Source organism: Colossoma macropomum, unplaced genomic scaffold (genome assembly GCF_904425465.1).
Source record: "Colossoma macropomum unplaced genomic scaffold, Colossoma_macropomum, whole genome shotgun sequence".
NCBI lineage: Eukaryota > Metazoa > Chordata > Actinopteri > Characiformes > Serrasalmidae > Colossoma > Colossoma macropomum.
The window spans coordinates 36,909,501-36,924,556 of NW_023494784.1; the positions used below are offsets into that span (position 1 = coordinate 36,909,501).

Sequence of the window (15,056 nt, forward strand, 5' to 3'; positions counted from 1 at the left end):
GTTGGCAAACTTAGGACTAATATCGTGGACATGAGTCTAGAGTGGAATGTACACTTGGCTACACCTTCATTTGTTTTTTATTTGTTTGAGACACACAAGTACACACTTAAATATGGTTCCTCAGGGGTTCTTTGATAAAGAACATGGTTCTATGTAGAACCATGAAAACTCAAAGAACCATTTGCATGATTAAAGGGATCTTTGCGTCATAAAGGGTCCTTCAGATTGATGGAGAATGTGCTGTAGATGGTTCTATATAGAACCTTTTGGAAAAGGGTTCTTCTATTGTTACAAGCTTGACATCATAACAATAGAAGGACCCTTTTCAAAAAGGTTCTATATAGAATCATCTACATTATTGAGAACTCTTTCATGATGCAAAGAACGCTTTAATCATGCAAAGGGTTCTTTGAGTGTTCATGGTTGTATATAGAACTGTTTTCTTTACTAAAGAACACTTGAAGAACCATCTTTTTAAAGAGTGTATGTGGCACTAGGAAGAGAGAGTGATTTGAGGTCAAGGCTGTGTGACTGGATATTCACTTATACTTTACTTTCATTTTCCTGGCTTTAAGCTGCTTGTCTTACTCTCTTTTTTAGCCTATTGGGAAAACTCTGTTTAGTTCCACACCTTAACTCACTCTTAAAGAGCTTTTAAACCGCTGTACTTATGTATTAAGCCTAAATGCATAAGAACACTTTGCCTAGATACCCTGCCAAACATACACGGATTACAGTAGTGCTCTAAATAGAGAGTCTAGTTTTATCTGTTGTGTACATGATCACAAATCTCTATAAAGTATACATTTGTTGCTAAACGACCTGTAAACCCTAATCTGACCACAACTACAAGCATAAACAGGCAAAAGGAGGCACTGCTGAGTACACTAGCCAATCACAGCACAGGAAGGTGTGGTCACAGTGAAGGCATACAAGTGCATAAAATATCATGGCATTTAAAAGCTGCTGCTGCAGTGCTGCTGCTCTGAGCTTCAAGATGACTCACTGTCACCATCTGATTTTCACTTTATGGACACTTTTCCTCTCTGGATTCACTCAAGGTAAGTTTGGCAAGTTGGACTTTGTTCAGGTTGTCTAATGGAAGGTTGGCACTGCTGGCACAGTAGAGACTGTAGACTGGCACACAGAATACAAACACAAGCAGCATCATTATATTTTCAATAAGATGTTATAACAATTGCTGATATTTTATTCAGTAATAACTTATACGGTGTAGACTGACATACTGTAATTTACTGTAAGGTGTTTGAAGATGTTGTATTTCTTGAGAACATCAATAAGTGTTTGATAGTAAATAATACACTGTAATTTTCTATGTACAGCACTTCCTCAATAAGGTACCTGTCTCAAGATTTAATCAACACATTTCAAATACCGGAGATTCTGGATGTTGATTTTATTAGATCTTTAATCTCAATGTTCATCAATTTTCTCAATCGCATTCAAATTCACCTACAGCTCTGCTCTTTATTCTGGACTGTCTTAATCTTTTACAGCTTCCTACAAAATAGCTGATACCTACTGTAGTACCATCATAATAGAATGATTTTAGACATGTAGCTGCATTAAATCTGGTTTTATATTAATGAAAACAGTGATTCCAAACTATTGAATGTCCCACGGATGTGAGATGTACCTTACAATTATGTCAAACTGTAGTGTTTGTGTTATTTATTTTATAGTGTATGTGTTGACATGTTTATATATTTCTTTTTCTTTCCATTATGGGTACAGTCATGTGCAAAGGTTTGACCTTTGGTCAAATTGCATGTTTTGTTGATTTTAAATAATTTAAATAACACCTTCAGCAAATTTTAGTCCAAAATTTCTGTTTATTTGCCGAGTTGAACATACTGGGGAAAAATAAATAAAACAAAAACTTACTGTGCCATAACTTTTGCATAGGCCACACCCCTCCCCCTCAACGTGTTCAATTAATTTAAATACTGCATTAAAATGAGCAGAGGTGTGTTCTCTATAGAGGATATGTAAATTTATTTCTACTTGGAAAATCAACAAGCTATGACCAAGGACAAAGTTTTAATTTGACCAAGGACAAAGTTTTGCATATGACTGCATATGTGTCCAGCCCTAACTGACTGTTTCAGCATAATCTAAGTTTCCATTAAAGCTAACCGTGCTGTGCCCCAGGGTAGATACTCTGACTTCCTCAATCTTGGAGTCTTGCAGTCAGTCTGTCAGTTTCCTGTTTTTTTTCTTACATCTCTACTACCAGTCTGCTTCTGAAAGTAACAACCTGTGGAATCTAAACGTTTCAGTCAGACCACATTCATTTTCCCCAGTTCAGCTCCAGATCCTGAACACTCAGGCATGAGATAAAAAATAAAGCAAGCTCAAGCTAAAGATTCAAGTTGTGATTTAAAGCAGTGCTGCCCAAAATGTGGCCCACAAGCCAAAACTGACCTATGAGGATGTTTGATCTGGCCTGTCGGAAAGGTTCCTTAAGCCTACCCTGTCACCCAAAGAGAGAATAAACACATTTTCTACTTTATATAACTTACTGAATTCTTAGTTTCCTTTTAAAATCACATTTTAAAGATTTTTAGTAACAATACATTGTATAAATTTCCTAAATTGCACTTTTAAAGCTCGATTTGAAGTCAGTCTGCCTTAATTTGTATATTGGTTTTGTCTTTTTGACCCACCACCGACACTGCACTTTGGTACCAAGATGAAATGTTTGTGGACTCCTGTTTTAGAACAACAAAAGGTGATCACTGACAAGCTGAGAAGGTTGCAGATTTAATGGATTAAATAATAAAATAATAGGAATAAAAAAATTGTTAATTTCCTTCAAGAATCCATGAACATATCATTGCTCTTTCTCTAGCTATTTTCTTCCTTTAATTTGTGTGCATCGGTATCTGTGGACTGGGGAGTTGGCTGGGCATGTAAAGATTCAGAGCTCAGCTTTGTGAAATCAACCTGTAAAATGTGCAGTGGCTACTTTATTATAAGAGAATTTACAAACAACAACAACAACAACAACAACAACAAAACAGTGCAGCGATTCAGCAACATTTATTGGGTCTGAATCATTAAAATAAACAAAACAAATTGAGAAACTACTGTAACAGAAAGTGAAAAAATGTGGACATAATGCCATTATGAAATTTCTCTCTACATCAGCTGTCTCTTCTACACGGCTCCTCTGTAATGTCCTACTAACAGAGGAGACTTTTATCTACAGTGGAGCTGAATAGTCATTCAGTAAAAACTCTTCTTGCCTAAAGCCAAACAAGAAACTCTTCTAATTATCTTGCTAAAACAAAACATTCCATCTGTGTAATCTTGTGTCCTGATAAAGATTGCTAGACAGGCTGAAAGATAAACATGGGCTAAACATGCTTCTCACACGCAACATCAGGCTTGGGTTAGGCTGGTTTTGAGATTGAGTGATTTTAAAAACTAATTTGGAGTTTTAACTTAAAGAAGTGTCTGGCTGCCTTTTAATCTTATTGCACTTCAAATAATGAGTTAAAAGAACAAATACACATTTTTCTGTTAGCTTACATATTCAGTGACCTTGAACTTTTAAAAGAGCCAGTTTACTTACAATAAGTTACAATGATGAGTTTTACAGCGGAGGCATTTTGTCCCTTGACACTCTCTCTCACACGCACTCTCTAGCTCACAGTCTCTCTCTCTTGCTCCCCGACTCAGAGGAGTGGGTGAATGCACCCCCGAATGGACCACTGATAATGAGCGTCATGCATAATTGAGCTGGGGTGAAACGTGTGATGTGTTAACATTATGAGGTTTGGGGCTGTTTAAAAAACAGTGGGGGCTGTAGCTCCAGAAGCCCAGGCCAGGCGACGCCTATCGCTATGTAGAAGGCATTCCAACAGAGACACAAAGACTCTGTCCTTAGTTATATTTGCTCATATTTATGGCTGTGAGTGTCTTGGCCAGTTAAGGTGGAGAATAACTGCGCTCTGTCAGGCTTTGCTCACTTCTTCAGTGGAAACCACATTTCCAGTAACCTGCCAAGAACCAATTATGAGTGATCAGATACTTGTTTATTTAGTGTAAAAACTAAAAGCCAGGTGATAAAATCAGAGACATGTACACTGTGTTACATGTGCTCAGTCGATCCAGCTGCCAGCACCTTATTAGTTGAGCCAACAATCTTTATGGAGGGCCTAATATTTGCCAGTATGGAATTTGTTGTGTTCTGCTCTGTTCTGGTTCACATAAAAATCTCCAAAATATGGCACGTGATTTCACTGAACTCGTTTCAAAACTCCATAGCATTCCAATCAAACAGGAAATACTGCTCATTTATGACCATCAGCTGTTGTGAAAGACACTCAGTGAGCAGAAAAGCAGTGATCAAAACTACATAGCCTGACACTTGAAAACGAAACATCTCTAAACACTCCCACAACTCCTCAAACCTTTCATAAACAGTGCTTACAGGTTGGTGAAAGAATATGGTAGGATAGGTGTGAGCTATTTCTGATCTATACCAATATACGGGTACTAGTGTTACACAAAAAATGATTTTTAGCGTCAGTGTTATTCGGGGTGATGGAAAACTAAAACTTACCTGCAATGTACGTTATTTGTTGTTTTGAAACAACAGTTCAAAATACGTGCTAAGTAAAAGGTCATTTTATGACTAAATTTATTTCTACTTAGAAAATCAACAAGCTATGAAATTTGACCAAGGACAAAGTTTTGCATATGACTGAATATGTGTCCAGCCCTAATTGACTGTTTCAGCATAATCTAAGTTTCCATTAAAGCTAACCGTGCTGTGCCCCAGGGTAGATACTCTGACTTCCTCAATCTTGGAGCAAACCTTCAAACATTCTGTCAGTCAGTCTGTCAGTTTCCTGTTTTTTTCTTACATCTCTACTACCAGTCTGCTTCTGAAAGTAACAACCTGTGGAATCTAAACGTTTCAGTCAGACCACATTCATTTTCCCCAGTTCAGCTCCAGATCCTGAACTCTCAGGCATGAGATAAAAAATAAAGCAAGCTCAAGCTAAAGATTCAAGTTGTGATTTAAAGCAGTGCTGCCCAAAATGTGGCCCACAAGCCAAAGCTGACCTATGAGGACGTTTGATCTGGCCTGTCGGAAAGGTTCCTTAAGCCTACCCTGTCACCCAAAGAGAGAATAAACACATTTTCTACTTTATATAACTTACTGAATTCTTAGTTTCCTTTTAAAATCACATTTTAAAGATTTTTAGTAACAATACATTGTATAAATTTCCTAAATTGCACTTTTAAAGCTCGATTTGAAGTCAGTCTGCCTTAATTTGTATATTGGTTTTGTCTTTTTGACCCACCACCAACACTGCACTTTGGTACCAAGATGAAATGTTTGTGGACTCCTGTTTTAGAACAACAAAAGGTGATCACTGACAAGCTGAGAAGGTTGCAGATTTAAATGGATTAAATAATAAAATAATAGGAATAAAAAAATTGTTAATTTCCTTCAAGAATCCATGAACATCATTGCTCTTTCTCTGGCTATTGTCTTCCTTTAATTTGTGTGCATCGGTATCTGTGGACTGGGGAGTTGGCTGGGCATATAAAGATTCAGAGCTCAGCTTTGTGAAATCAACCTGTAAAATGTGCAGTGGCTACTTTATTATAAGAGAATTTACAAACAACAACAACAACAACAACAACAACAACAACAACAACAACACAGTGCAGCAATTCAGTAAAATTTATTGGGTCTGAATCATTAAAATAAACAAAACAAATTGAGAAACTACTGTAACAGAAAGTGAAAAAATGTGGACATAATGCCATTATGAAATTTCTCTCTACATCAGCTGTCTCTTCTACACGGCTCCTCTGTAATGTCCTACTAACAGAGGAGACTTTTATCAACAGTGGAGCTGAATAGTCATTCAGTAAAAACTCTTCTTGCCTAAAGCCAAACAAGAAACTCTTCTAATTATCTTGCTAAAACAAAACATTCCATCTGTGTAATCTTGTGTCCTGATAAAGATTGCTAGACAGGCTGAAAGATAAACATGGGCTAAACATGCTTCTCACACGCAACATCAGGCTTGGGTTAGGCTGGTTTTGAGATTGAGTGATTTTAAAAACTAATTTGGAGTTTTAACTTAAAGAAGTGTCTGGCTGCCTTTTAATCTTATTGCACTTCAAATAATGAGTTAAAAGAACAAATACACATTTTTCTGTTAGCTTACATATTCAGTGACCTTGAACTTTTAAAAGAGCCAGTTTACTTACAATAAGTTACAATGATGAGTTTTACAGCGGAGGCATTTTGTCCCTTGACACTCTCTCTCACACGCACCCTCTAGCTCACAGTCTCTCTCTCTTGCTCCCCGACTCAGAGGAGTGGGTGAATGCACCCCCGAATGGACCACTGATAATGAGCGTCATGCATAATTGAGCTGGGGTGAAACGTGTGATGTGTTAACATTATGAGGTTTGGGGCTGTTTAAAAAACAGTGGGGGCTGTAGCTCCAGAAGCCCAGGCCAGGCGACGCCCATTGCTGTGTAGAAGGCATTCCAATAGAGACACAAAGACCAATTAGAACCAATTATGAGTGATCAGATACTTGTTTATTTAGTGTAAAAACTAAAAGCCAGGTGATAAAATCAGACATGTACACTGTGTTACATGTGCTCAGTTGATCCAGCTGCCAGCACCTTATTAGTTGAGCCAACAATCTTTACGGAGGGCCTAATATTTGCCAGTATGGTCTTTGTTGTGTTCTGCTCTGTTCTGGTTCACATATAAAAGTCTCCAAAATATGACATGTGATTTCACTGAACTCGTTTCAAACTCCATAGCATTCCAATCAAACAGGAAATACTGCTCATTTATGACCATCAGCTGTTGTGAAAGACACTCAGTGAGCAGAAAAGCAGTGATCAAAACTGCATAGCCTGACACTTCTAAAACCAACATCTCTAAACATTCCCACAACTCCCCAAACCTTTCATAAACAGTGCTTACAGGTTGGTGAAAGAATATGGTAGGATAGGTGTGAGCTATATCTCATCTATACCAATATACGGGTACTAGTGTTACACAAAAAATGATTTTTAGCGTCAGTGTTATTCAGTGTGATAGAAAACTAAAACTTACCTGCAAATGTATGTTATTTGTTGTTTTGAAACAACAGTTCAAAATACGTGCTAAGTAAAAGGTCAGTTTCTGTTCTGGAAATGTGGTCAAACTTCACAGTACTAGGCAAGTTTCCCATTGTTGTGGTTTTAAGAGAAACAGAACTAAACAGTCCAAACAGAACAAGCTACAGACGTGTGGAAAATGTTGGCACCCCTGGTCAAATCACGTTTTGTTGAGGAAATAAGGCACAAGTACTGTTTACTTAACATAATTTAACACAAATTTTTGAAAATGAGGCCTGGGTAAAAGTTTATAGCATATTTTATATTTTTAATATGTTAAACTCAGCAAATAAATAGAGATTGTGAGCTACAATTAGCAGAAAAATACCCTATTTACATTTCTTGTCTGTAGAGGATGTGTTAACTACTTTCACTTAGAAAGTCAACAAAACTGACTCATCTGATACTGTGATATATTAGGAAAATATTGCTGATGAATCTTCCCTATCAAAATCCATACACCTGATTCAACATCAGTTAATGTAATGTAATTATTTACATCTGGAGGCCATTATTCAGTCTTAAAGAGCTTCCAGGACCGATGTCCCTGCTGTCTTCTCTCTTCATATTAAAATATCTGCACAAATTACAGCCACACAGATTACACTGGAATGAATGGAGTTGCCAATTAGATTCAGACTCTGACATTAATTAGTTTGGCATCAGAGAGAAAGCCTGGAAAATACACACACCACTCATTACACAAACCATTATGGGTTTCCAGGACATGGATTAAGTCCAGAACTAGACTTAATACCTACTCGGCACAATAGCTGTGTGTTTGGAAATACTGTGTCATCCATAGAGGAGGCGTTTAGTGTTTTTCTTGCATTCCGCTTAACATTTGTGTGGATAGATGAATCAAAAACAGCTATTAAAAGCCCACATTTTGCCAAGGGTGCTGTAGATCAGTAACATGGGGTTTTAAATTACTACACTGGTGACAAAGGGATAAAAAGCATGAAGAACAGATAATTAGAGCTTTTACTAAAACGAACCACAATAGAAACACTGTGCTATGATACCTAATACCACTCTGGGAGAAGGACAATACTGATGGCACCCAAGAAAACCACACTTGCCTACTCTGAAACAAAGTACTTGGCTACACAAACAAAACTAAACCAAAAGCTAAATACACTACACTTCCCTGTCCAATAACCGAAAGTACATGGGACAGTGCCCACACTCTGACCAAGGGAGCTTGACAGAGTAGATTCCTACATGGTGCAAATGTTTAGGCACCCCTCTTATTTGTTTATAAAAACCACAAGGGGTTAAAATTATAGAGCAGATCCCATAAAACAAAGTTCAAATGGGTGAGCAGAATACCTCTAACACACCCTGACACTAGGGACTAAAACCAGAGCACACATGTGGTAACAGTCCTGTCTTCTTCACCTAGCTTGAATGTAGCTTTTAAGCATTAGGCTCCTCCCTAAGTTACACCAGCCAGGATTCTGATTGGTCAGAGGCCCTCAGCATGACTGACGACAAAGACAGATATGCTCGTTGTAAAGGGTGACAGCCATAATGTTTTATATATCACTGTTGTCAGAAGAAAACCTCATATCTCCAAAATGATGACTTTACAGGAGAAGGAAAAAAACTACTTTACTTTTAAATGTAAGTCAACAGAAAGACTTTTTTCCCCAAGTCATTTTGGGTAATTTCTTTTAGTCCATTCATCATAAAATTTACACACAATGTAAAGGTATTTTCAAATTCTGTCAAAAACTGAAAAATGTCAAACATGGAGATGCTGGCTGTCTTGTATTGTCTCGTTCATAAAGCAGCTCAGGCTAAAACACTCCTTATAACTTCAGCATGAATGGATGGGGCTACACTGTGGTACACCTAACAGGTGTATATGTAAATGTGTTGGTAAAGAGGTCATTCAAAACGGGCTAATTTTGCAGCTTAATTTGTATGACCTGTGTTGGCTGGGTAGTGAACTCTACATCATGAAGCAATGTTTATATATTACACTCTACATTTACATTACTATTCACTATATATGCTTTTAAACGACAAGTTCCTTGTTTTATGTTAAATGCATATTGTCTAGGTTTACGTGGTTTAAGTGGCTAGTTATTATCTTTTCAGTTCACTGTTTTTATTTACTTGGTTGTGGTGTTGGTCGGTCATTTTTTGCTTCATGGTTTGTATGTAGCAGTTAGTTCCCGTAAGTGTAAGGGAGACCTTATGCTCATCATGACCCCACAATTATTACAGTATATTTGTTGTATTACTCACAGCTCATCCTCAAGTCGTCCATGTGAAGCCTGTTGAGAATCCCACCTACGCTGAGGAATTCCAGTGTGTAACAGAATCCAACCCTGAACACACAAAGTACAGCTGGAGCAGGTAAATGACTGTAACCTTTCTCACACTGATACATTTTACTTATTAATAGCAGAAAATGTAGCCAAATAATCAGCATTTTCTGACCAACTTGACCAGCTGGGTGCTTTGTACATGTTAAAGGAATAGTTTGAATTTTCCACTGACCCCAGATGATCAGCAAAGAAATGTTTGCTGTCTACATATTGCTGCTTTAGTTTAGGTCTGCAGCTGCTAGGCTATTGTTGCTAAGAAACACTGGAAGTCAATAGTCACACAAAAACCTTTCTGTAAAGACGCGCCAAAAACTTCCTTAACTGCGTCAAATCAAGTGCAAGTCATTATTCAAGAAATGCGGAGAAGTTGACAAGGTGTCGAACACAGTACAACTCACTGTGGACTACAAAAAAGAAAAAGAAAACAGCTTCTGTGTCGTTAAAAGAAGGTGCTGTATTTTAGTGTAACTGAAATCCTGATTTTGCAGAGCACATTTCGTGCAAGTGTCCCCGAAATCTAAAATTTCCTGAGCACAACTCGCACAGGATGTCTAAACACAGATGCGCTGTAGGGAACGCAGAAAGAGAAGCTCAGTGAGTGTAACTCAGAAAATCAGTACAATATCCAATTACGAATTTGAGGACCACATTTTCTGCACAAATGAGCCATGTTTAACCCTGAATATACACATGAAGAAAGGCGTCAGTTTGATGATGGACCCACCAGCGACTCCTCAGACCACCTCTCAGCTACATCTGGTATGACAGTAAGTGAGCACAACGAAGACAAAATCACTTCTTTGAGGTGCCATCCAAAAACATGTACTTGATACAGCTATAGGTTTTAAAATATCTTGCTTGCTAGAAGAGCTTCCTTGTAATCGTCAGGTGAAAAATGATCACCACAGAGATTCTGCACAATAACTTTACTGAATGTCTCTGGTTTGCAAAAAGCCACAGTTTGCATGTGTCTCCATCAGCATGAAATTGTAGGTATCACCAGACTACTCATAGAAGTCTTTATTCTGTTTTTCTACAATGGAAAGCAGCACCTCATTGTAGGTTAATCATTATTCAGTGAGTAACCTTGAGCTCTCTTACAGTAAACATTACTGTAAGAATTACTGTGCTAACACTACACACCTGTGTACCTGCTTACCTGTGTAGTGGCATTTTTCAACATGCCTCTGTGTGCGGCATCCTCCCAGAGTTTGAAGACAGAATAGTACCAGAATCATGTAAACCATGCAAATTTGATTTCTCGCTGAACTATTCCTTTAAACTGGACCAAGCTGTGCTGCAGAAATGCCTTTTTACTCATCTAAAAACGAATCAGTCAAACTTAAACTACATTGTATGGCCAAAAGTTTGTAGACACCAGCTCGTCCATTGCTTCTTCTAAAATCAAGGGTATTAATAGTGTATTTCTCCCATCTTTGCTGCAGTAACAGCCTTTATTCTTCTGGGAAGACTTTACTCTAGATGTTGGAACTTTGCTATGATGATTTGATTGCATTCAGCCACAAGAGCATTAGTGAGGTCAGGTACAGATATTGGATGACCAGTTGTGGATCACTCCAACTCATCCCAAAGGTAATGGATGGAGCTCCATCACTCCAGAGAACACAGTCCCACTGCGCCACAGCCCAGTGCTGGGGGGCTTTATGCACCTCTAGCTGACACTTGGCACTGGGCATGGTGAGCTTAGGCTCACGTGTGGCTACTCCAGGGCGTCCCATTCTATTAGTCAATGCTTTTCTATGGAGATTATGCAAGCTGTGTGTGCGCGCATGTGTGTCGAGGGGTATCTGTATACTTTGACATATCGTGGATCATGAAAATGTATTATGTAAAGTATTTTGATATTATATCTTTGCCATATCGCCCAGCTCCATAATAGATGTGAGACTCTGAAAACTCTATATATTTGTACATGTGTCCCTTCTGACAGGCCTCTCACTTTACTCTAGACAGGGCTGGGATGCTCTTCCTGAAGGAGTGAAAGCAGAGGGAGACCGACTACACTTCCTGAAGTCGACCTCTGACCTCAATGGTCTCTACATTTGTGTGGTAAAAAACCAGCTTGGAGCTGCAGCAGGTTCACTATATCGATATAAGAGACTCTCAGACGAGCTTTAATGAAGGTGAGTCATCAATAGGCACTGTCACTGTCTCTCTCCCCCTTCTCTCTCTATCAATGATCACTTTGACAGCAGACAGTAGGCAGAGAGTAAAGAGAGATACATGTTCATCTGATTTCTTACATCATTCCAGTTAACTGTAACATGTAACTGTAAGAGAGAGAGAGAGAGAGAGAGAGAGAGAGAGAGAGAGAGAGAGAGAGAGAGAGAGAGAGAGAGAGAGAGAGAGAGAGAGAGAGACAGCAGGGGCACCCTCTCTCTCTCTCGTCTTTCAGTGTCACAGTCAGGAATGCAAGGAATCAGGGAATCAGATAACTACGTGCCTCTCTTTACTATCAGTCTACTGTTGGTATGATGAGAGAAATGATAGTGATGTGTGTGTTTTGACCAAAATGTTTTTTTTGTTTTTTCTGTCTTCCTCTTTCTAGATATCCACTAGAATGTTTACATGTTCAAACTAGTGGGGTTTCCTGTGTGTACACATCATAACTTTACAGGACAAAAAAGTGCACTACAACAAACTGAATACTCTTTTCATTGCTTTGGTTTAAAGAAAAAGCTAATATTTGAAACAATCTCAACACAGTCATTGATCATACAATAAACATATCTCGTACTCTTCGGCCATTTTATCAGATACAGTATATGAGTGCACATTTTGTAGGTTCGCAGTTACTGACTGTAGCTCATCTGTTGCTGCACAATTGAATCAGCCCCCTTCTACACCATCCATCAATGGAAAAGGATCACCAAAAGACCACCACTGACCAGATATTATTTGGGTGGTGGATTATTCTCAGCACAGTAAAGACACTGATATGGTGGTGTGTGTTGTTCTGGTTATAAGTGTATCAGGAACAGGTTTAAAAACTGTGTACACTAAGGCCCAATCCCTTTTCTTATTTTTACCCTTACCCCTTGTTTTCGAGTGCCACCTTGCCCCTTGAAGCTGAGTTACAAGGGGTAGTAGTTGAAATCATCCCCTACAAAATGGCCAATAAAAAAGAACATTACTTCATTGACAACAAATTTAGGGCATCATATGTTTTCAAAGTGGTGGTGGGGGGACAGAGACACTGGCGTACTACTAGCAACTTCTTATGCTTATTATGAAGAAATGGACCATAATACATTGAAACAACTTTAAACTAAGATAATACAATGGTTATCATAATTATTTATTAAGAAAATTCTAACATTTGTGGGTTTCTTTGGTCACTTGTGAAGCCATCTTGCTGGTTTTTCTTTTTTTCCCCTCATAACACTCTGTTTGGAGTGAGCCTCTGAAAAACCTCAGTTTGGAGGGCCATGTAGCCCTAACATTTCGCCCTACCCCTCTATCTCAACAAAAATTGGGACACCCTACCCCTAGACATGAACACGCAAAACGGAAGGCTAAGGGCTAAAAAGTAGGAGCAAGGGGTGAAATGGGATTGGGCCTTTCTGTCCACACTGTCAGACTCATCTACCTTGTTAGTCCACCTTGTAGGTGCACAGTTAAAGACATGCACAATTCATATCATGCTTTAGTTCTTCATCAGTGGTCAGTTTCTGACCACAGGACACTGTATATTTCTGGTTGGTGGGCAATTACTTAGCTTCATATTCTTTGATAATATATTAATAATTCATTATGAATAGAATCTTACTAATCATTATAGAGATTATACAAGCTGTGTGTGCACAACTGGGCACGATTGTGTCAGCAATTGGTGCACCTTAAACCATCGGAAATATTGAATAGAAGGGGTGTCTGGATACTTTTGGACATATGGTGTATTAACATTAGAGTGGATCTACTTCCTAAGATAAATCCTGGTAGGTTGGTGCTTTATTTTATGCCCACAGATGGCAGGGCAGTTTTGGTGCTACAATGACAGAGGTGTGGTATTTTGTTTATACTGAACTAGCATCTCATTTTTCTAGGATCTGATGAACAACAAGAAACTCAGGAAGGAAAAGGGAGCGGCTTTCACAGTAGATTATGGTGCTACTTGCAGAAGAATAGTCTGTGCCAAACTATTTAATACAGGCAGGCCATTTCCTATTTACTGAGTGTAAAGATCAATTGGCCATTGTGTAAACATTTGGCATTCATGTTTGCTTTGACTTGCCAAGAAGTCTAAGGTCTACAGTCATATGCAAAGTTTAGGTGTCCCTGGTCATATGATATGTTTTTTTGGTTTTCTGAGTGAAAACAAGTTAACATAACGCCACAAAGAACACACTTCTGCACATTTTCATGTACAGTTATTGTATATTTATGTCCCAATATGTTCAACGTTTTAATGCTAAAAGTTTGTTCCCTGTAGAGAATGTTATTTTCACTTAGATGATTGATACAACTGATATAGTCAAGCTTTTACCTTCCAAAGCTATGTGGCTTATGTGAAAATGCTGTGTAGACCTCAATGTTGGGTCAAGATGGAAAGAGTTAGTGTTTTAGTAAGAATAGTGACTAATGAGAGGTCTGTGGGAAATACATCAGTGAACAGGTTTGGAAACTGCACACATTCTATGACCGTGATGCTCCTTTATTGCTGTGATATGTAAAGAAAAAACAGCTGTTCATCAGGTGACTGATAATGTCAATGCAGGATGTGATGAGAGAGGGATGTTACAGGGCTGCATTCCAAAAACCTCTTAGTAACAAGACATATGACAGTTCATTGCTGTGAAAACCATAGACACTGGAAATGATGAGAAAAAGATATAAATCATATGTTACGACCTTCGGAGTAAATCACAACCCAACTGAACACCTGTGGAAGATTTTGGACTGATGTGTTAGACAGCGCTCTCCAGCACTCAAACACTTGCTGAAGGAATATCTTTTAGAGGAACAGTGTTCCATCCCTCCATTGCAGTTCCACAGACTTCAATCTATGCCAAAGTGCAATTAAGCTGTTCTGGTGGCAGCAACTCCCTATTAAGGCACTTTAGATTGGTTTGTTCTTTCTTTGTCACCTGTCTGTATGTTGCCCAATAAAAGAAGAACCATACTAATGTGATGTGCAATTGTTTTTTTTTTTTTATTATTTATTTATTATGGTTGTCAATCAAACTGGCTTGACTTTTTAATGACTCTTGTACATTTGATGTCAAAGTGTATTGTATCACTTGTTTTTCACGTATCTGCTTTCTGCAGTCTGCACTTTTGTTTGATCATGCAGGTGCAGCACTTTAAATTGCACTTCAAACACATATTATGAAATAAAATTGTTTTTATCCAGCTTTACTGCTTTCTTTCTCAGCAAAGTGCAACGCAACAAATGCAGCATGACTCATTTCCCACCTTTCACATGACTTCCAAGGAAGGCTGCTCGCATGGTGCACTGGGTGCGTTTGATACATTAAACAGCAAGTGAAGTCGCCAGTATGTCCTGTGTGTTTATTAATGTAA

The 15,056-nt window shown here is 38.4% G+C and overlaps 1 long non-coding RNA gene across 2 annotated transcripts; it reads left to right on the forward strand.

Annotated features, from left to right (window-relative positions):
• Window positions 1-952: 952 nt before the first annotated feature.
• LOC118810468 lies at window positions 953-14,648 on the forward strand. 2 transcript variants are annotated; one of them, XR_005007421.1, is made up of 4 exons: window positions 953-1,061; window positions 9,432-9,540; window positions 11,483-11,656; window positions 13,580-14,648. It is a non-coding gene; the product is annotated as an uncharacterized LOC118810468 (long non-coding RNA). The 2 variants fall into 2 exon arrangements; XR_005007422.1 differs by lacking the exon at window positions 13,580-14,648 and adding an exon at window positions 12,082-12,240.
• The last annotated feature ends 408 nt before the right edge of the window (window positions 14,649-15,056 follow it).